This window comes from Microtus ochrogaster, chromosome 18 (assembly GCF_000317375.1).
Source record: "Microtus ochrogaster isolate Prairie Vole_2 chromosome 18, MicOch1.0, whole genome shotgun sequence".
Classification (NCBI taxonomy): domain Eukaryota; kingdom Metazoa; phylum Chordata; class Mammalia; order Rodentia; family Cricetidae; genus Microtus; species Microtus ochrogaster.
The window spans coordinates 51,810,112-51,831,914 of NC_022020.1; positions in this window are offsets into that span (position 1 = coordinate 51,810,112).

Here is a 21,803-nt window from a genome sequence, read left to right on the forward strand (position 1 = left end):
CAGTTTTGGGTTACTTCTCAGCTTCGCAGGACCCTGGGTTCATATTGCACAACAGGACAGAACAGAACAACCAAAAGTCAAATAACACCGTGATGGTCCCTGTTCTTTCTGTTTTCCTAGCCTAGAGACAGGCTCTGTACTAGGCTGGTCCTGACCTTAACCTTCCCAGCCTTAATTTCCTGCAAGAATGCTAAGATTCCATGCTTGTCCATCTAGATCTTGGATTGTAATGTTCTGTAGTCATCTTTAAAGGCTAGCACTCCTTCCTGCAGGGCAGCTCCTTGGGACTCAGGAAGTTTTCTTTCTTCCTTTTTTACTTTTTCGTTAATGATTTATTTATTTTTACTTTATGAGCATTGCTGTTTTGCCTGCATGTATGTCTGTGTGAGAGTGTCATATCCTCTGAAACCATAGCTACAAACAGCTGTGAGCTTCCATGTAGGTGTTGGGGATTGAATCTGGGTCCTCTGCAAAAGCAGCCAGTGGTCTTAACTGTTAGCCATCTCTCCAGTCCCAAGGACTCAGGAAGTTTTAATGAGAGGCTCCAAAAGAGTTTAAATCAACTCATAAATTTCAGGAAGTCTCTGGCATTAACTAGATACACAGGCTCCCCCACCCCACCCCACCCCACTCCACGCCCAGCACCCAGGTTATATAAACAATAAGCTTTGTTGAAGAGAGAAGACACTGGACAGAGAGCTCCCGCGTTCTGGTTTTCAAGTCATCACTCATGTCGAGGTGTATTTTCAGGGACACAGAGTTGTCCATATTCCTGAAAACAACCCCAACAAAATCATTGTTCCTTCTGTTATTCTTTCTTGTCTTGTCTGCGGGGTTAGAGAGTGGAGACGTTACGCGAGACACACGGCAGTGCGGGGTTAGGAAGGAGACACAGGCACGCGGCGGTCCCACGTGTCTGGGGGGGTAACAACAGGTGAGGGACGGGTGTGAAGGGATGAAAGGGTAGAGAGGGGGAGAGAGAGAGAGCTCATGGCGACCCCTGTTTATAACGGGGAACACAGGGGCATCTGGGAGAAATGCCCTGCGCCTGTGCGGCTTCCAGTCCAGGGGGATGCTGGGAGCTGTAGTCTCCAAAAGGAACAACACCTTCAAGTTGGACTTTGGCAGGAGAAGATTTCCTTTCTGGAGTAAATAGACACTTCTCTGTCACATACCAGGAAAAATGCTACACAGCACATAGGAAAAGGTTTCTCCTCCCTTCCCCCCCTCCCCGCCCTGTCATGCACTTATATCTTTTTCCAGGGTCTGTGGGCTTTGTCCATTTCCAATGTCCTATTTCTATTCAGGTTTTTTTTGTTTTGTTTTGTTTTGTTTTGTTTTGTTTTGTTTTGTTTTTCGAGACAGGGTTTCTCTGTAGCTTTGGTGCCTGTCCTGGAACTAGCTCTTGTAAACCAGGCTGGCCTCGAACTCCCAGAGATCTGCCTGCCTCTGACTCTCGAGTGCTGGGATTAAAGGTGTGCGCCACCAGCACCCGGTTTATTTAGGTATTTTTTGAGACAGGAGTTAGCATCCCTTAGTAAGGGCAGGGCCTATGGAGAATCATGAGCTAGCTATGACCCCTCTCCTGAATGGACAAGCTAGGTTTTGGGGCTGAGGAAACACATACAAGGCTGGTAGACTGTTTCCTGGTTTTGCTCATGATGTGCTCAAAGATTACTAATCCTGATAGAGATTACGTCACTCCCGCCCCACCATCGTACCCCCACCAAGATCTGTCCACTGTGCAGGGCAGCTTGTTTCTAATGACTTTCCTTGCAGCCCCGCCCAGTCTGAGTTCTTTCCCACTTTTCCTTATTAGTTCACGGATACTCCAACCACTCCTGGCCCAGGTTTCCTTATACTTCTGGGTGTGAGATAATGAATTTAGGAGCCACTGGGTTTTGTGACTACTGCCTTTCTGGAACCAGAGCTTCCTGGGTGAAGTGCCCCAAAAGCAGAGAAACGTTCCACTGCACTTAGAAAAGCCCACAGCACTATTTTTTTTTTGTCTTCCCTCCTTTCTCCCCCTCCCCCAACTCTTTCTTTTTAAAATACAGGGCCTTTCTATGTAGTTCAGGTTGACCTGAACTTATGGTAATCTCCCTGCTGCAGTCTCATTTAAAGTGCTTCCATCACAGGCGCGTACTACCACGCCCAGCTCTCTCAGTGTCCCTGGCCCCGCAATTGTCATTGCTTCTAGGCTGAAATCAGGCTGCTATTTTGTCATTTGCTTCTGATCCAAGTTCTCTCATAAAAGGAAATAAGCACTGATAACCTCCATCATGTATAGCTCAGAGTCAGAGTCAATAATTTATCAGCTAATTTTCCATTTGAGATGGACGGTTAGAAATGAGCTTCCTTGCAGAACTGGGGAAGATCTTGTCCCATCAAGAAGATGTCACTGTCCCAGCACTCTGGAGGCAGAGGCTGGTGGATCTCCACGAGTCCAAGGCCAACCTGGTTTTCATAGGAAGTTCCAGGACAGCCAAGGCTAACCAGAGAAACCCTGTTTCAAACAAAAAAGGAAAGAAAGAAAGAAAGAAAGAAAGAAAGAAAGAAAGAAAGAAAGAAAGAAAGAGAAAGAAAGAAAAAAAGAAAGGAAGACAGAAAGAAAGCGCTATTAAAAGGAACCTTTTGAAGGGAGGTGGCCAAACAGTGATGGATCTGTGAATCTGAAGGGGCTGAGGCCATTTCCCCCTTGATGAGGCATCTGGTTTTCATTTGTCAGCCCTCAATGATGGCAAACCATTCGTTGCCGCCTGTAGATCACAGGTTTCAGGCACAACATTTAAATGCCCAATACCATTTCATGCATTCCCATAACAATTCAGGTCCTGGGTGAGTGAGGTGGTAGAGGTGGGGCAGTGGGTAAAGAAAGATGCTTACCTGACAACCATGCAGCCTGACAACTTGTGGCCAGTCCCTGGGCGCCTGAGTGTTGGAAAGAGAGAACTGACCCCTAAAATTTGTCTCCTGATTTTAACATGGACTGTGGGGCTGGAGAGATGTCTCAGCTGTTAAGTGCACTGATTGTTCTTCCAAAGGACCCGGGTTTAATTCCCAGCACCCACATGGCAGCTCACAACTGTCTGTAATTCCAAGATCTGACACCCTCACACAGACAAACACGCAGGCAAAACACCAATGCTCATAAAACAGAACCCTCTACTTCTGGGCTGGTGATATAGCTAGCTCAGCGATAGACTTGCTTAAAAAAAGAAAAAGAAAAAAAAAATGAACTGCATTCACTCCCCGTATAAAACAAACAAACTAACTAATAAGTAAATATATGTGATGAAACTTTAATTTTTTTCAGGTCTTGATTTTCATACAACAAACCCAAGATGTTAAAACAACCACAAATGCAAACCAGAGAGCCTTTTCTAGTTTGGATTTGAGAAAGGCTAGATTTAGATGAGATAGTTTCCCAGTGGGGATTATTTCTTTTTCTTTTTGAGATAGTCTCACTTTGTAGCATAGGCTGGCCTGGAATTCACTATGTAACCTAGGCTAGCTCCCAACTCAAGGTGATCCTTCTGCCCAGCCTCTCAAGTGCTGAAATTTAGGGTATGGATCACCATGCCTGGCTTTTATGGGGGCTCTTGAAGGACTCTTTTTGGATTTGAGAGCAAGAATTCGTTCATTTTGGGGACAGATGTCAGATCTTGTCTGATTTTGTCTTTGTCTTTGGGGAGTCAGGGTCACATTCCTCCACAGGGGTTTGAAGCATCCACTTTGATTCCATCAGATGAACAAAACTTCCCCAAGAAATATGCTAGTTTTTGTTCATCTCTGATACACCAGACACTTAAAAACACAATTTTATTTCAGCTATTGTGCAGAATACTCCTATTTAGAAGGTGTGGCTGGTAATATTCGAAACAGCCAAGTTTCCTCCAAAGTCAAGATGCAGGATTTGAACTTGGAGCTCTCTGGTTTCAAAACCGCCCTCTCTTTGCTCCCTCAGTACAACTGTCTCCTGCTGCGGGGCTGGGAGAGGCCCAGCTTTGTTTTCAGAGCACAGCCTCACTAAATGCAACAACAGTTTTACACCCCGGGTTTTTTTCTGGGTAAAGAGTTTATTATTAAGCTTAGCTGTTACGTGGGAAAAAAAAATGATGATGAGCGTAGCACCATCCACATTCCTGCCTTCCAGGGGCTTTCCACTCTTCAGCAATAAAGGGACCTAAGGAAATTGTCGCGCTACACTCCAAGAATCCAAAGTCAGCCAGCCATGGGGGTAAAGTCTTCTCTCAGCCCTGGGAGGGATAAAAGAAGTTAGAATTAATCCTGAAAGCTGAAAGATATACTACCCACCAGCTCCCCGTTGAGACAGACCTGTTTGAGTTATTTGTAGTGGGGAAGAAAAGGATTAAAAGGAGCAAGTCAAAGCAGCAATTTGTAGGCTTTGAGCCTTCCCCACCCCCGTCTGTCTCATGGCACAAGGCCCAGGCAGAAGTTAGGAAGGAAGAGAGGGAAAAAAAAAATGTTACCATTATGTTTTGAAGCAAAGAATAGACAGCATCCACACTCACCAGTTGGCCTTGATGACTCATCACCAAGCCAGGGCTGGGGCGGAGTCGGGAGCACAGAGGGCTATGCGGTGTTATGAAATCCTATTTTTCATCAAGTCCACTTTTTAGTCAGGGATTCCCAGATGCTCTGTCGTCAGAACACACATCAGCTCATTAGAAAAACACCCCCTTCCTGTGGAGAAAAATGCCCTGTAAAAAGACAAGGTAGCCCGGGCACCAGCCTGTTAAAATGGTCCTTTATTCCTGTTGCAAGCTTTCCTGGAGTTGAGTGGAAAAGGGAAATTTCAGAGCATTAGTGGGTCTAGGCTGCAATGTTAACTCTTAAAGTGTCGTTATAAAAGAGCATAAAAAACTCAGTCTAATTCCTCACAGCTGACTTCTAGCTGCCAGGGAGCCAGGGACCTTCCCTGAGGCCTGGAAAGTACCCAGCCACGATGAGAAGGTTTAAATTAACTCACACAAGGAAGAGGAACAGGAAAAAAAGCCATGTGTACATTCTTGCAATTCACACTATTTATAGAAGAAGAGAGCTGGACTAATGAGCAGACATACGCAGGTTAAAAGATGCTGTTATCATCCTCCTACCCAAACTGTCTTACAGTTAGAGGGGGGGTCTGGCAAAAAAAATGATTACAGGGGCAGAGGCAGGCAGAACTCTGTGAGCTTAAGGCTACCCTGGTCTATATAGCAAATTCCAGGCTAGCCAGAGCTACATAGTGAGACTGTCAAGAAAAAAAATATATAGGGGCTGGGAGTATGGCCCAGGGGAAGAACAATTGCATAGCTGTTTCTGAGTTTGATACTCAGCACTGCAAAATAAATAAATAAGTAAAATTGTGTGTATGTGTACACACAAATGTATATAGACATGCATATAGACACATATCTATGTATAGCTGGGACAATTTTGTCTTTATGTGTCACTCATACACATTGCACACACACACACACACACACACACACACATATATACACACATATATCCATACAATAAGTGGATCATAGCTATCTACCCTTGTCTTCATGGCAACATTTAATAGCTTTATCTTTGAAGAATATGGAAAGTTCTTTGGTCCTTACTGACATGGAACTATCCTGAGTTAAATGGAAGATCTTTCGTTTTGAAAATACTTGCAGTCCCAGACAAACTGGTTGCTTGCCCTAGTATGGTGTTGTTATTCTGTATGTATCTATAGTAGATTTCTTTTTTAAAAAATATTTATTTATTTATTTATTTATTTATTTATTATGTATACAGTGTTCTTCCTGCATGTCTGCCTGAAGGCCAGAAGAGAGCACCAGACCTCATTACATATGGTTGTGAGCCACCATGTGGTTGCTGGGAATTGAACTCAGGACCTTTGGAAGAGCAGGCAATGCTCTTAACCTCTGAGCCATCTCTCCAGCCCCTATAGTAGATTTTTTTTCCCTCCTTTTTGAGACAAAGTTTCATACAGGCGAGGCTGGTCTTGAATTCCATATGACATGAGGCTGGTCTTGAACTCATGATCCTTTTTCCCCACACCTCTAGAGTCCTAGAATTATAGCCATGGGCCACCATGCCCTATTTATACAGTGCTGGGGGATCAAATCCAGGGCAAAGTTCAAAGCAGGGAAGCACCCTCTTGACTGAGCAACATCCCAGACCTACCCACAGCAGCCTTAATTGGAAAGATCTCTACCTACACAAACTACATTCTCCTTTTCTTTCTCCCCCCATTTTCAAGCCATGCATGAGAAAGGGATCATAACTCTTAAGCAGTGTCACTTTTATGAGGTCAAAAAGGGGTTGGGAAGATTTTGTAGAAGCCAGGCTCTTGGCCAGGCTTGCCTTCTCAAATACTTCAGAGGATTACAAGAGCCTCTTGTAGTCATAGTTGTTCTGGGATTACTAGATTCCTACTGTGTGAAGAAATGAAGGAAGCAGCCCCCTGCCTCACAGATGTTAGACAGCTGAGCATGACTGGATGATACAGTTGGAGATGGTCCAGAGCCCGCAGCTCTCAACCGAGAAGGTGGTCATCAGCAACAAGACAGGGGTCAGGTACCGGCCACTGCTGTTAACTTCAAATAAACAAAGGCTCTGCCTTCGCTATCAGGTAAGTTGTTTTGCCATTGAAATCATCGGTGACTCAAATCTCAACAAGCAAGCCTGCAAACTATTATTGGGACCATGTCTCTAAAGATAGGCTTTCTTAGCTGACTTCCTCAAACGGTGTAATTTTTAATCATCGCGGCTCCTTTACAGTTGCTGGTTTTTTGTTTTTTGTTTTTTTTTAAAAGGTCACCACTGGTCTTATTGCGACACCCAGCCCTTTTATTTCTGCTCTGAGCACCGGCTCCTTCAAATGTATGTAAAGCGGTTAGTGTGTAGCTCCATGTGCGGCAGCCCCCCCCCCCCCCGCAAGTTCCTCTTTCCCGTGCTCTTGAAATGTCAGTTTCTGCTTTTTTAACCATGTTATTCAAGCACCGATCTCTCACATGTTTCTTCTTGTTTGTTTTCTTTCTATCTTTTTTCTTTTTTTTTTTTGTGGCTTTGGGTGTCCAACTCATATTCTTGTAATGTCGGCAAGTTCTCTCCCCAGGGAGCCACACCTCAAATCCTCTCCTGCCCTCTTTAAGCTGATTTCCTGGCTGCTTCCCCATCCTCTCGGGTTCTGCTCTTTCTTTCTGGGATTTGCTTTAATTTTCCTACCAACTTTGGATCTCTTTCCTTCTCACTTTTGCTGTTCAAGCCTTCATTGCGCATCAAGGTCCGCGTCAAAATCTGTTTTTCTCTGAGAAGGTGATGCCAATCGCTCAGATCAGAAAGATGATTTTATCTTTGGGTTGGGTGTGCAGCCAGAGCTGACCAGGAAGGTAAGAGGCCCTTGGCTTCAACACTTAGCACCACAAAAAGAAAGCCAGAAGGGAGAGGAAGAAAGGAATGAGAGAATGAAAAATAAGTAAATTCTTTAGGGCCCTGTGCTGGCTAGTTTTATGACAATTTGACACAAGATAAAGGCGTCAGAGAGGAGGGAAGCCCGGTTAAGAAAATGCCTCCACCAGATCAGGTTGTAGGCACATCTGTAGAGCAGTCCATGTGCTTGGTGCCAGTCCTGGACTGGAACTCCTGGGTTCTATAAAAAAGCAGGCTGAGCAAACCATGAGCAGCAAGCCAGTAAGCAGCACCCCTCTATGGCCTCTGTATCAGCTCCTGCCTCTGTATCAGGTTCCTGTCCTGACTTCCTTTGATGACGAACTGTGATGTGGAAGTGTAAACTGAATAACCCCCTTCCTTCCCAACTTGCTTTTTTGGTCATGGTGTTCATCACAGCAACAGAAATCCTAAGACAGTTCCCGTATCAGATTGTATGTGTGTGTTTGTGTGTGGATGAACACCGCATACGTATAGGAGAAGTCAATCTTGAATGTTGTTCCTAAAAAGCTGTCCACCTAAAAAAATTATTTTTAGATTTTTAAATTTTATCTTATGTGTATGAATGTTTTGCCTGTAAGTATGGATGGATATGTACCACTTCTGTGTGTGGTATCCATGGGGGTCAGAAGAGGGTGTTACATCACCTGGAACTGGAGTTACAGATGGTTGTGAGCCACTGTGTGGATGCTGGGAACCGAATCTAGGTCCTCTGCAAAAGCAACAAATGCTCTTTACCACCAAGCCAACTGTCCAGTCCCTTATTATTACTGCTTTTAAAATTTGTTAGCCAGGCAGTGATGGCACACACCTTTAATCTTACCACTCGGGAGGCAGAGGCAGGTGCATCTCAGAGGCAAGCAGATCTCTGCGAGTTCAAGGCCAGCCTGGTTTACATAATAAATTCCAGGACAGGCTCCAAAGCTCCACAGAGAGGCCCTGTCTTGAAAAAAAAAATTGTTTGTTTTTTATTTTTATGTATGTAAGTGTTTTATTTGTACATATGTTTGTATACCATGTGTGTTCCTGGTGCCCATGGAAGTCAGAAGAAGGCATCAGATTCCTTGAAACTCAAGTTATAGTTGGTCATTAACTGCCATGTGGGTATTGGGGACTGAACCCAGATCGTCTCCAAGAGCCACAAGTGCTTGTAAGAGCTGAGCTATTGCTCCAGCTCCTGTTCATTTTATTCCTTTTGAGACAGGTCTCTCACTAGCCTGGGCTCATCATTTAGGCTAAGTGGGGTCGGATAGGGCATCCCAGAGATCCCCCTGTCTCCTCCTCCTCAGCACTGGCTTCTGAAGGTTATACCTGGCCGCTGGTTCTCTGTTGTCTGGTTTACCACAGCACAAACAGTTGCCACTAATGAAACCATTTCCTCGTCCCTTTTCTCCTATGAAGGACTGGACTCCAGCGAAACCATGAGTAATAAAATAAAGCAAATAAAGTCCTCCGTCAAGATGTTCTTGTTAGCGTTTGGGTCACAGTGATACAAGTGCAATTAATATAGATACTGTCTTAGTTATTTTTTTATTGCTGTGATAAGACTCCATGACTAAGGTAACTTACAAAAGACAGAGCTTACACAGGCTTTGCAGTTTCAGAAGATAAGTCCGTGACAATTGAGGCAGAGAGCATGGCAGGCAGGCGGGCAAGCAGGATGGTGTTGAAGCAATAGCCAAGAGGGTACATCTTGATCCACAAGCACAAGGTAGGAAGCGAGGCTGGGAACGGCACGGTGTTTAAAACCTGGAAACAATCTCCAGTGACACACCTCCTTCACAAGGTCACATGTCCTCATCCCTCCCAGACAGTTCTACCAACTGCTGACCAAGTGTGCAAATACAGGAGCTGGAGGGGACCATTCTTACTCAAACCATCACAGATGGAAACAAGAAGTAAAGTTGGTTGAGTTAAAAAAAAAAAAATTGCATAAGAGGGTATCTGTTTCTAGAAATGTGTATGTGTGCACACAAGTGTCCTTACGGGCCAGAAGAGGGCATCGGATCCCCTGGAGTTAGAGGTGGTTGCATACTACCCGAATTAGGTACTGGGAATGAAAGGATTGGTATAGGCTCAGGACATGCCAAGACCAAGTTCTTAGCACAAAGGAGATTTATTTGCCCCAGAGAGACAAAGAACATGGATAAAAATAAGAGAAAGATAAGATGAGGGAGAAGAGGAAGGGATATTTGTCCTGGAGGGGGGACAAAGGATTGCCCCTGAATAGAGAGGAGACAGATGTCGCCCATAGGAAAGTGGTAGTTTATAAAGGGAAAGGGGGAACCCCAATGTTAGGATGAGGTGTTTAATTTTAATGGACAGGCTAACTGGGAGAGCCAAAGGGGAGTTTTTGATTGTTGGACTTCAGTACTTGGATAACTGTACCTTGATAGTCAGCCACAGAGGAAGAATTAGCCAAATAAGAGAATGGACCTCAGTAGCAAGCTTTAGGAATGTAATCAAATGGTTTTTAGCAGGACAGAGGAAATAGGGAGAGGGACAAGGCCTACCAGAGTCATGTTAGCCATACTCAGGCTGGCTAGAGTCCCTTCGGGGATAAACTTGGGTCCTCCACAACAGCAGTATGGAGGACCATACTCTTAACCACTAAGCCAAGTCTCTAGTTCCAAGCTGGTTAACTTTTGTTCTCCTTGTCTGGGAACAGTCAGGGAGAAATGCCTGGTGGAAGACATGGATATAGAGCTGCGAAGTGCAGGAGGGGACTTAATCTCAAACTGGAGAAAGCCGTGTAACTGTTTCCTCCAAGACTGAAACATTCCACCCTGCAGGGAATTTCCTTAAGCTCTGAAACAGACTAGATTAGCCAGGACCCTCCCTGTCAGGGTAAGTAACAGAAGCCGAGAGTCCTCATACAGAATGAAGCTAAGCTGCAAAGAAGGTCCTCAGATCAGAAACAGAAATCAGCTGAGGTTTGGACCAACATAGACACCTGAAAAGGACACTCTGCAACCTGTTGAGCTGCCTGCAGGCTGTGCACTGTGCCCTCCCAGCTTTTGTGAGTTGCCACCCATCCAGTTGTCTTTGAGTCATTTCTGTTCCAGTAAGTCACCCCTGCTTCAATAAAACTCATTGGTTCACTGTAGGCAGAGTTTTCCCATCCTGCAACCACTCTCACATAACTGACTCTTGGAGACTTAATATAAATTATAAATGCTCGGCCAATAGCTCAGGCTTATTTTTTTAGCTAGCTCTTAAAACTTAAATTAACCCATTTCTATTCATCTATGTGTTTACCCCATGGTTCATGGTATGTTGCCTCATTTTGCACACATCCTGCTCCCTGTGCATCGGGCTGGTGATCCCCTGACTCCACACTTCCCCATCCCATCATTCTCAGTTTGTCTTTCCCACCTAGCTTTATCCTGATCAGCTATTGGCCAGCCAGTTTGCTTATTAAACCAGTCATAGCGACATATATTCACACAATGTACAGAAAGATTATTCCACAGCAGCTCCCCAGGTTGGACTTTGGTTATATTTCTACTTTGCTTTGTTGTAGGTTCCCCATCCAGGGTGAATAGATGTGTGTGCTACATCTCCTTAGGAAAAGTTTATCACACAATGGAGAATCATGTAAATATCACTAATAATCACAACTGGGAGAATTGAAGAGAAAATGAAGTAAAAAAAAAAAAAAGGAATAAAAGGAACCACACAAGGACTTACAGAGCAAGATAGGGAAGGCTGCAGAAAAGACTAAAAGGAACATGCAAAAATGGTTCAGATTCTATCTGTCATGATTCAAGTCAGAGGAGGAGAGGCGATGTCAGTGGGTACAGGGGCAACAGGAAAATTCATCTAGGTAGTGCTAAATGCCTTGAGAACATTCATTCATTCATTCATTCATTCATTCATTCATTAATGCATGTACAGAAGCCCTCATTGAGGATTTTCTTAAGCCAGGCACTGATATAGTCATGGGCCATGATCAAGATGGATATTTTTCTAGCTCCTAGAAAGGTCACAATCAAGTTGAACATAGGCACTGTACTGGCTGATTTTGTGTGCCAGCTGGACACAGGCTAGAGTCATGAGAGAAGGAGCCTCAGCTGAGGAAATGCCTCCATGAGATCCAGCTGTAAGGCATTTTCTCAGTTAGCGATCAGTGGGGAAGGCCCAGCCCACGGTGGATGGTGTCATCCCTGGGCTGGTGGTCCTGTGGTGTGGGAGAGTTGTCTATATTCTGTCAATTATATTTTAAATAAACACTGATTGGCAGTAGCCTTAAGTTACATCCCCAACATCTCCAAACTAATCAACAAATTGACGATGTACCATGAGGTTGACATTTCTCTAGTTCAACCTTCTGTAAACAGTGAAACCTGACAGTTAGGACTGGCTAAGGCTTAAAAAAAATGTGCTACATCTCTTTCCATCGTTTTTAAAATTTAATTTTATTTATTGTTGTATTTGTATGTGATGATGATGTCAAGGGAGGGAGCATGTGTGCTGCATCACTGGCCTGGAGTTCAGGGGACCACTCTGTGGAGCCACCTCTCTCCTTTTACCATTGCATGGGTTCTGGGGTTGGAGCCCAGCTTGCGTGTTTACCCAGTGAGCTACCTCATTGGTCTCCAATCTCTCTCTCTCTCTCTCTCTCTCTCTCTCTCTCTCTCTCTCTCTCTCTCCCAAAACAAATCTTACCCTCTAGCCAAGGCTGGCCTCAAATTCTTGGTGATTCTGCTGCCTCAGCCTCCCAAATTCTGGGATTACAGGCAAATTTTGCCATGCCCATCTTTTTCTATATTTCCTTGTAATCCGAATGGGAAAATCCCTTTTCACAGTTGTAGGTATGACCTCAACATGCCAGAAGATATACGCCTTTGGAATATCACCAAAGGTGATCATGCTGTTTGTAAGGGGAAACCAGTGACTATCTAGTAACTTGCAGACCTTGCCTGTCTCCAAGGGCGTTTCCTTTGGCTTGATCACGTGCAGCCCCTGTGTGGTCTGCAGTGTGACCACATCACCCTGCCTAGTGTTTGCTCATGATTCCCATAGGGGCCCTCTTGCTTTTGACTGTCCACGTTGTCTTAGGTAACATGAAGGCTTTTCTTTTTATTGTTTTCCTTCAACCTAACACAAAATGAAGGTGACATCTTTCCAGCTGGTTATCTTGGCCGTGTTACCTTAGTCGGGCTTTAGGAGTGTGATAGTCCCACTAATTCTAAACACCTTCTGCTGCTGGACAGACAAAAACCAACCTCCAGGGAAAATTGTCCTAGTCAAGAGAGACTGACGCAATTTGCTTTGAATTTCAAAAGCCAACAGCTGGTGTTAAGATGCAAAAGATTGAAGAGGACAGGAGGCCAAATCGTGTTAGTTTTCCTACCATTGAAGATTAGATGAAGTGTGGAAGATCAAAAAGTCTCTGGGACAGGGAAACTTCAATGTCTCTGGGGACAAGGAGGCCAGGGATTTTAGCTGAAGCTAACATTAACCGTCTCTAGTGCCTGGCAGCAGCTCGGGAGCCTCCACGAAGCTTCTATAGATAGCAGACTGTTTTCAGGTCCTTTACAGGAGGTTGCCTGTGATCCATGCTTGCACGTACCCCAGTGCTCTGCTTAGCATCTTACTTACAAGGGGAACACCTTGTCAGCTGCCTAGCCTAAGCAGTTTAAAAGTACCTTTGTAGGCCCTCTTGCTCTTCCCTCAAAACTCCAGTTTACACCGAGTGTTGGCAGGCATCTGCTTCTAGAACTTATAAGCAGACAACCCTAGTAGAACTCAAGATGTTGTCACAGCATGGGGCTACTCATTGACTTTCTGAACAATTTGCAAGTCGGCTTATCAAAAGTATTCATTCTGCCATCATTTCAAACACACAGTAGAATAAATGCTACTTTGTTATACTTAAAAAAAATTTAGGAGCTGGGCATGCTGATGCATCTCTGATTTCAAGCCCCTGGAGGCTGAAGAAGGAGACTCATAGTTCAGTGATAGTTAGCCTGGGCTAATCAGAGAGTTCCAGGCATGCCTGGGCTCTCTGGGAAGACCTTGTCTCAAAAATTCAACCAACCAAAACAATAGCAACAACATACAAACAACCCACAAAAGGAACTTAAAAAAAATCTTGATCCCAGTGTTACATACCACTTAGCATTCTAATCAATGTGTCAATTCATTGTAGAACTAAATGCATGGCCAGTTTTACCAAAATCATCTCAGAGGATAAAACTCTTAGACAATCATCTAACTGTCACCTGAAGCTGGTGTACTAAAATCTGATTTAATGCATCTGTCAGTCACTTTGTGGTTGCTGTGACAAAACGCCGTGACTGTCTTAGGGTGTCTACTGCTGCGAAGAGACACCATGACCACAACAACTCTTTTTTCTTTTATTTTTTTAAAAGAATCTTTTTGTTTAATTTTACATACTAATCCCAGTTCTTCCTCTCCCTCCCCTTCTCCTGCTTCCTCCACCTTTCTCCCATCCCATCCTGCATCCACTCCTCAGAGAGGGTGAAGCCTCCCATGGGGAGTCACCAAAATTCACAGCAACTCTTATAAAGGAAAACATTCAATTGGAGCTGCTTATAGTTCAGAGGTTTAGTCCATGACCGGAAGCATGGCAGTATGCAAACAGATGTGGTACTGGAGGGGTAGCTGAACGTTCTACATCTGGATCAGGAGGCAGCAGAGAGAGTGACAGTGGACTTGGCTTGAGCATTTAAAACCTTAAAGCGCCCCCCCCCTTCCAGTGACACAGTTTCTCCAACAAGGCTACACCTCTTAATACTGCCACTCCCTATGAGCCTATGGGGGCCATTTTCCTTTAAACCACTACAGTGACCAAAGGCAACCTAAAAGGCAGTTCATTTGTGCTTGTGGTTTTGGAGGGCTAGATGTCCACCATCATGGGGAAGCTACAGCGGCAGGAGTTTAAAGCTGAGAGATGGCGTCTTCAACCACGAACATGGAGCAGGGGGAGCGAGCTGGAAGTGGGTCATGGCTACAGACTCTCAAATCTGGCCCCCACTGGTGTATTCATGCCAACAAGGCTCCACCATCTAAAGGCTCCATAGCCTCCCCCAAACAGCACCCAAGCATTTAGTGCATGCATTTTTGAGGGACATTTCTCATTCAAACCAACCCCAATGAGCTCACCTGAGTAGGGAGATACACGAGTTTTTCTTACTTTGTTAGTTTAGGCTAACTTCTTTTTTTTTTTTTAAGTGTGTTTTCTTCTTTTCTTTTTTAGATTTATTTTATTTTATGTATATCAATGTTTTACCTGCATGTATGTCTGTTAAGGTGCCAGATTCTTGGCATTGGAGTCACAGACAGTTGTGAGCTACCACACAGGTGCTGGAAATTGAACCCAGAGCCTTTGCAAGAGCAGCTTGTGTACTCTTAACCACTGAACTATCTCTCCAGCCCCACTCAGAGCCTTTATCATCTCCCAAGAACACACATCTGCTGGTGGTTTTCTGTGTGAGTACCATATTTCCCAGGAAAGTCAGAAGCAGTCAGGGTGAAGAAAGCTAGTATATTAATAAGAAGAGGGAAAGGGAGCCAGGTGGTGGTGGCACATGCCTTTAATCCCAGCACTTGGGAGGTAGAGGCAGGTGGATCTCTGTGAGTTCAAGGCCAGCCTGGTATACAAAGCAAGTTCCAGGACAGGCTCCAAAACTACAGAGAAATCCTGCCTCAAAAAATCAAAACCAAAAAAAGGGGGGGGGCATTAAAAATGTTTTGTTTTGTTGGCTTTCTATCGAATGTAGTTAGTTCACATGAGCCAATATCCTATCAATCTCCCTACACCTGTGAAAACTTCTATGCAAAGGAATTGAAACCCTTTAATTTCCCCACCCTGGTAGAATTTTTGTTTTACCCTGTTTCATTCCTGGAACTTGATGGTCCAGAGCTGTATTCCCCATTTCCTTAGAGTAGTATTATAAATTAACCAGTCAGGAACAGACTGTGAGATGAATCTCAGCCAAAGAATCGTCAAGCTGTTCCTCCTGACCTCAGGGATAAACGGCGATGCCATCTTGGCCATCTATGTTGCTTGCTAACCTGGTTCAAATCGTGGTATACCCTTTTCATAAGAACAAACTGCCTTGTGGGGTTACCGTCACTTCATTTATGTGTTTCTTTCCTTTTTTTTTTTTTAAAGATTTATTTATTTATTTAATAAGCATACAATGTACTGCTGGCAAGGAAGACACCAGGTCTCATTACAGATGGTTGTGAGCCACCATGTGGTTGCTGGGAATCGAACTCGGGACCTCTGGAAAAGCAGCCAGTGCTCTTACCCTCTGAGCCATTTCTCCAGCCCTCTCTCTATGTGTTTCTTTGCGCAACACCAAGAATGCTATTTTCCAAGAGGCGACAATTGAACAAGAGGTAAGAAATGAGAAAATCAACTCTTATCTTGGAGAGCCGCAAGTCCAGGCATGCCTCCTGACAGTCGCGGGAGAATGCTATTCCTTCGGGGAAGACTTACACTTACAACCTGTGAATACAAGTGTAGCTGGCCATGAATCAGCAACATTTCAAACTCGAACAACAGGAAAGACGGGACGTGGTACTGAAGTTCCATTCTGAGCAGGAGTGGGGTTTTGTGTTTGCTTGTTTGTTTAAATCAGAGAAAGGAAACTAAAATTGGCCAGAAAGACTAAACTTAATCTCTGAGCAGATAAGCTTGAGGCCAAGGCTTGCCTAGTACCTGTGGGAGTGTCTATGACCTCGAGTCTAGGACTGAGTCAGAGTAAAGTGCATTTGGGGTGCTGCCAAACTTGGGGTTACAGTCTATACTCCAAGAAGCCAAGTTCAGCTATCTGTTCTCTCGTAGCCTACTGAAGCAGCCATATTGGGAAGAGGTGCGGTGAACTCACTCCAGTTCATCTTCAGGGTCCTGAGGTGAGATTAAAGTTTACATAATAGAAGGCCAGGGATGTGTACATTTAAGCAGCTGGGACCGAGCTGTGGCCCCGCCCACCACTGATCCATCAAGCTGTGGTCCCGCCCACCACTGACCCATCATTGTCTAGGCTACAATCTCATTCTGTGAGGTGGTCTGACAGGCTATAAATCTCATTTCAAGGACAAACACCCTTCTGGCTGCCACCTTTTGCTTCTCCCACCATGATATTCCTGGTGGAAATTCCCATTTATTTGGGGTCCATTGTTTCAATAGTCAGATGGAGAGACACAAGTTTGTCTCTGGAACATCTTCATTTCTGCCAGGCTGGTCACAGTGGAAGGCGATTGAGACCAGGGTAAGAGAAGACACAGTAGGAATTCTGTTATGATGTGGGGCTACATATCCAGGAGACCAAAAACCGAAGGCCACCTCGCGGCCATGGCCATACCAACATTCTAGTTCCCCTTCACACACACCAGAAGTTTTCCTTCCTTAGGGCTCCCTCCCTCTTCCCGTCTTCCAACGGGACTATGTGGGAGGAACAGTCTCCTTCATGAACTATGAGCTAGAGGAACTTTCCAGATATCTGTCAGTGGAGACGTGACGGGGAGTCCTACATATGTGATGACCATGTGATCGTCCCGACAGCGTCTCCAGTTTCGCTCTGCCGTGAGCACATGCATGTGACCATGGTGGTGTCCTTCCATGCTGTGCTCTCTAGGGACCCTGCAGGGCTTGTTATCCTGCAGATTGGACACTGATTTCCCAGTCACAGTGTTCTCATGGGAAGAGTAGGTATTGAGAAAAATGCATGGATTCAGGTGAATTAAAAGCACATTTTCTGGTTCCAGAGGTAGAAACAGAGCCAAGCCTGTTCTCTATCATTATAGAAAAGTTCTTGTGGTGACCGGGTGAACAAAAAATGAGCAAGTGTGCAACCTGCCTCCAGTCTGGGAAGGAAAAACAGGGGACCAGGGCCTGGCTCTCTTCTTCCTCCTCACCTGGTCCTGTGGAACGGCCTGGGGAAACGAACCACTTTCCACTTGACGTCAGCAGGGTCTGGCTTCGGGCGCAGCTTTATTTACAACATGACTGACATCATGTTTATTGTTTTCCCCTTGTATCAATTCTCCAGTTCTCCGCGCACCAACTGGGTGATCTAGAATCCAAATCAGCTCTGTAACAAAGCTCTGACATGGAGTTATGAACATCCTAAGAGACCGTGCCTGCTTTAGACATCACCTGAAAGTCTCAAGCCGCCACTTGCTTGATTCTGACGGCTACAACTTAGCGTTTCCAGACCTCACCCCATCCATGTTTGATACCTTGCTGGGGTGCCTTACATACTTAGGAAAACATAACTTGTTCTAAGGGGTTCAGTTCAGAGGCATGCGAAGCCTGGCCAAGGGGCACATATGCTTGTATAGTCTTAAAAACTGATTTTTTTTTTTTTTGGATCTCAACTTCCATATTTATATTTTCGTAAAATTTTCACCTCCAAGTCTCACTTTTAGGGCTCCCCTTTGTTTATCCCCCCCCAAGCCCCTTTTTGTTAACCCTCCCTGAGGCTATGGTTCCTGGGTGTAACCACCTTGCATATTAAAGCAAACTAAAGGCAAGGCGGAAAGGTTGAGAGGGAATAGCTAAACTGTCCTGACGGGCTCTTTTGCAAATTAGAGAGTTTTCATTTGCAGAGGAAATGATCATTAGCCTTTAATTTGGTAACTAACAAATGATTTGTTTAGTAATAGATGGATAGAGTAGCCGGATTGATTTGGGGGCGGAGGGATTGGTTTTTTGAGATGGGGTTTCTCTGGCAGGCCTGGAACGCACGCTGTAGACCAGGTTGGGCTCGAACTCATAGAGATCTGTGTGCCTCTGCCTCCAGATGAGTGACTTGTATTTTAATGGTAAAGCATTCCAAATCACTTTATCGGGGAAACTGGGCAGAGGTCTGGTACATTTCTATGCCTGAGTCCCTTTCGTTTCTATTTATGTGACCAAAGTTTCCATGTTCTATAAAACAAGTGAAAATAAATACAAAGTTATGTGGTCAAAGGTGATTAAAAAAAAATAGAGCCAAGAAAGATCAATGGGAGACTTTCAGGCACAATATTACATTTGGGTCTAACTTTCTGGGGTGACTGGAAAAGAACCTTGCGGGGGAGCTCCTGCCCCTTTTATCTATCTCCCCGCAGATGCTAAGGTTTAGAGGCTGTGGGTTGTAGTGGCTGGTGCTCTCAAATTAGGAAAGTCTAGCTCTCCCCAAGAAGTAATTAAGTCTAGTTGTTAAACCCTAATTACTCAGGTGCCTTTAGTCTGTCTCCTTCACTTAGCACAAGGCCAAGGGCATTTACATCTTTTCCTTTTTAGTACATGAGAATGTGAGGCCATACACAGCTAATGGGTTAGTGAAAGCCGGCCTTGTAACTATAGTCAGTGTGTTTTCTTATGCCTGGGGGTGGGGTCTTGTCTCTTGAGGTCAGTGTTTGGGGGGTCATGAGGAGTTGCTTCACAGACTTATTCCAGCACATGGCTGCTGGTGTCAGTGATTCTCTCAGTGGTGACTTTGGTTTGCACAGGATGAGCATCCTCTTGCACTGAAGGGAAAGAGAGCATGTGGACACTTAGGCAGCTCCGGTCCAGCCCCAGAGGGATGCTGCTGCGGCTCCCACTCCATGAATAGAACTTACTTGTTGACTGTATCATACACAGAGAAGCTGAGACACGTGGCTTTCTCCTGCATCCCAGAAGCAGAGGGTGGTGGTTGATTGGGTGCTCCACTAGCTTTGTCTGCTCTACTGGAGAAGATGCTCCAGAAAAACTGAGAAGATTGATAATGGCCACAGGAGCTTGAGGGGAACCGCTGAGCTGGACAAAATCAGGCTGCAACACAGTGTCCACGTCAAGCTGCCATTTATTGGGGAAGGGAGGGTCATCTAGGAGCCTGAAAAGGTGAATAGTCTTCGAAGCATGTGGATAGGGAATTGGACAGGCCTGGCCACTGACTGAAAGTAAAGAAGAAATAATGGATGCAGGAGAAAGAGAAGGCAGAGGTGAAAGATTGTCACCCAAGGGGGGTGCATTTGAAGTTAAAATTGTGGGCTTGGTGGTCAGGAAAGCAATGAGTGAGGCCAACAAAAGTGACCTTTCTTTTGACTTGTTTCCATAGGAACCACCCATCTAGGGACTGGGTCTTAGTACCTATTATCTTGCCATCAACTGTTAAATGACTTATTTGAGAAATATTTAAAAATAATTACTAAGTGGATTTGGCTTGTAAAATTTTATAACTGATTTCCTAATGCTGGGAAAAAAATAATTCCAAATCTTGTAAAACAGAGAAAGACATTAAGCTATATAACCCTTTCCAGGTTATGTTTCCTGGTTATTACACACATGTGGTTTATATATAAAAAAAGTGGGAGGAGCACTACAACACAGTAAATAAGGCTTCGTTCTAGCACAGCCTAAAATTAAAACTGGCTCTGGGAGGTAGGTGGAAATAAAATCTATCTTTCTTCAACCTCATAGGGTTACACTGTAAAGCCCAGCGTGGTGACACACAGCTTTAATCCCATCACACGGGAGGCAGAGGCAGGCAAGATCTCTGAGTCTGAGGCCAGCCTGAGCTACAGCAAGAGTTCCAGGACAGACAGGGCTACACAGAGAAACCCTGTCTCAAAAAACAAAACAAAACATAACAAAAAGCAAACAAACAAAAGAGCAACCTTCATGCATGATTCTTCCCTGTAGCTAATGGAGATAACATTAACATCCGGTTGCTAAAACAAAGATTTTAGAGACGCTAAAGAAAAGCCAGCAATGACTTAAACACTAAAAATTAGCAAAGGGCTTGTGTTTTAGTGAAAACTCGTCAAGTTTTTCCTTTCTCTCTCAATGCCTTATCAGGTGTCAGCTGATATAATTACATCACAAGAAAGCTGCTAAGAGATAAAGTTGGAATCTCTAGCTAGCAGGGTAGGTAAGAAACAGCCTCAGGAAAATCCGGCCAGTCTTGTTGGCAAAAGTAAAGTTAGAAGTGGAACTCAGCAGATGCATTGACGTCACCATCACCGTAGCATGGTGAGAGGCACAGAGGGAAGTGTCTCATTGCCCAACAAGGTCCGCCTCTCTCAGAAGTTGCCTACTGAAAACTTTTTCATGGTCGGGGAGATGCTCAGCAGTTAAAGATCACTTGATGCTTGTACAGAGGACCAGGGTTCAATTGCCGGCACCCACAATAGTGGTTCACAACCATCTGTAATTCCAGGTCCCGAGGGAGCTTTTGGTTTCTGTGGGCACCAGGCATGCACAAGGTGCATAGATATGCATGCAAAACATTCATACACATAAAGCAAAACAAATAAAAAATAATTCCACCTCCACTTTCCTTTTTCATTTCAGAGTCTGCTGAGCCGTACCATGTCACAGTGGCGCAACATGGAAACAAGAACTTTTCACTGTTACCAAATATGAGACAGAGCCTGCTCTTAATTTTCTCTTTCTTTCTTTCTTTCTTTCTTTCTTTCTTTCTTTCTTTCTTTCTTTCTTTCTTTCTTTTCTCTTTTTTCTTTTTTTTGGCCTGTCCTGGAACTAGCTCTTGTAGACCAGGCTGGCTTCAAACTCACAGAGATCCACCTGTCCCTGCCTCCCCAGTGCTGGGATTAAAGGCATGTACTACCATTGCCCATTGCCCAGCTGAGCCTGCTTTCCTTTATGATTTTATTTGTGAGACGGGTTTTACTCCATAGTGCAGGCTTGCTATATAACCTTGCTATGTAGACAGACTATCTTTGAATGTGAATCTCAGTTTCCTGGACGCTGGGATTATAGGCATCAGGTAATTTATTCATTATATATTTTCTATGCCGTCTAATTGCACGAACTTCATGAAGTTTGCATGGTTACCGTAGTCCCATCTTAGAACTGAGTGGAATGGTGCTGACTGTCAATATGGTAATATGGTCAGCCTGGAGAAGACAAACCAGCTGTTACAGTCTTCAAACTGCTGTGGCAATTTGTATTTTAATAATAGTTTAAAAAATGTTGGGGGGAGAAGGCTGGGAGGAGGGGGAGGGAAATGGGAGGCTGGAAGGAGGGGGAAACTTTTTTTTTCCTTTTCTCAATAAAAAAAAAATGTTGCTTATTGACCTGAAAATTTTCATAGTCAGTTATGTTGAGTGCTAATACATTTTGTATTTAGCTGTTTGTTTGTTTGTTTGTTTGTTGAGACAAGGTTTCTCCATGTCATCTTGGCTGTCCTGGAACACACAAAGATCCACCTGCCTCTGGTTTTTTTTTTTTTTTTTTTTTTTGCAACACCAGGCTCTTAACTCAACATCAACCTGGAGTTGTGATCATACTGTGTGCGCACTCAGGGCATGCCAATTGGAACACAGAGGGTTAAAGAATTGACAGTCAGCTAAATGGTAGTTGGCTTTTTTTTTTTTTTTTT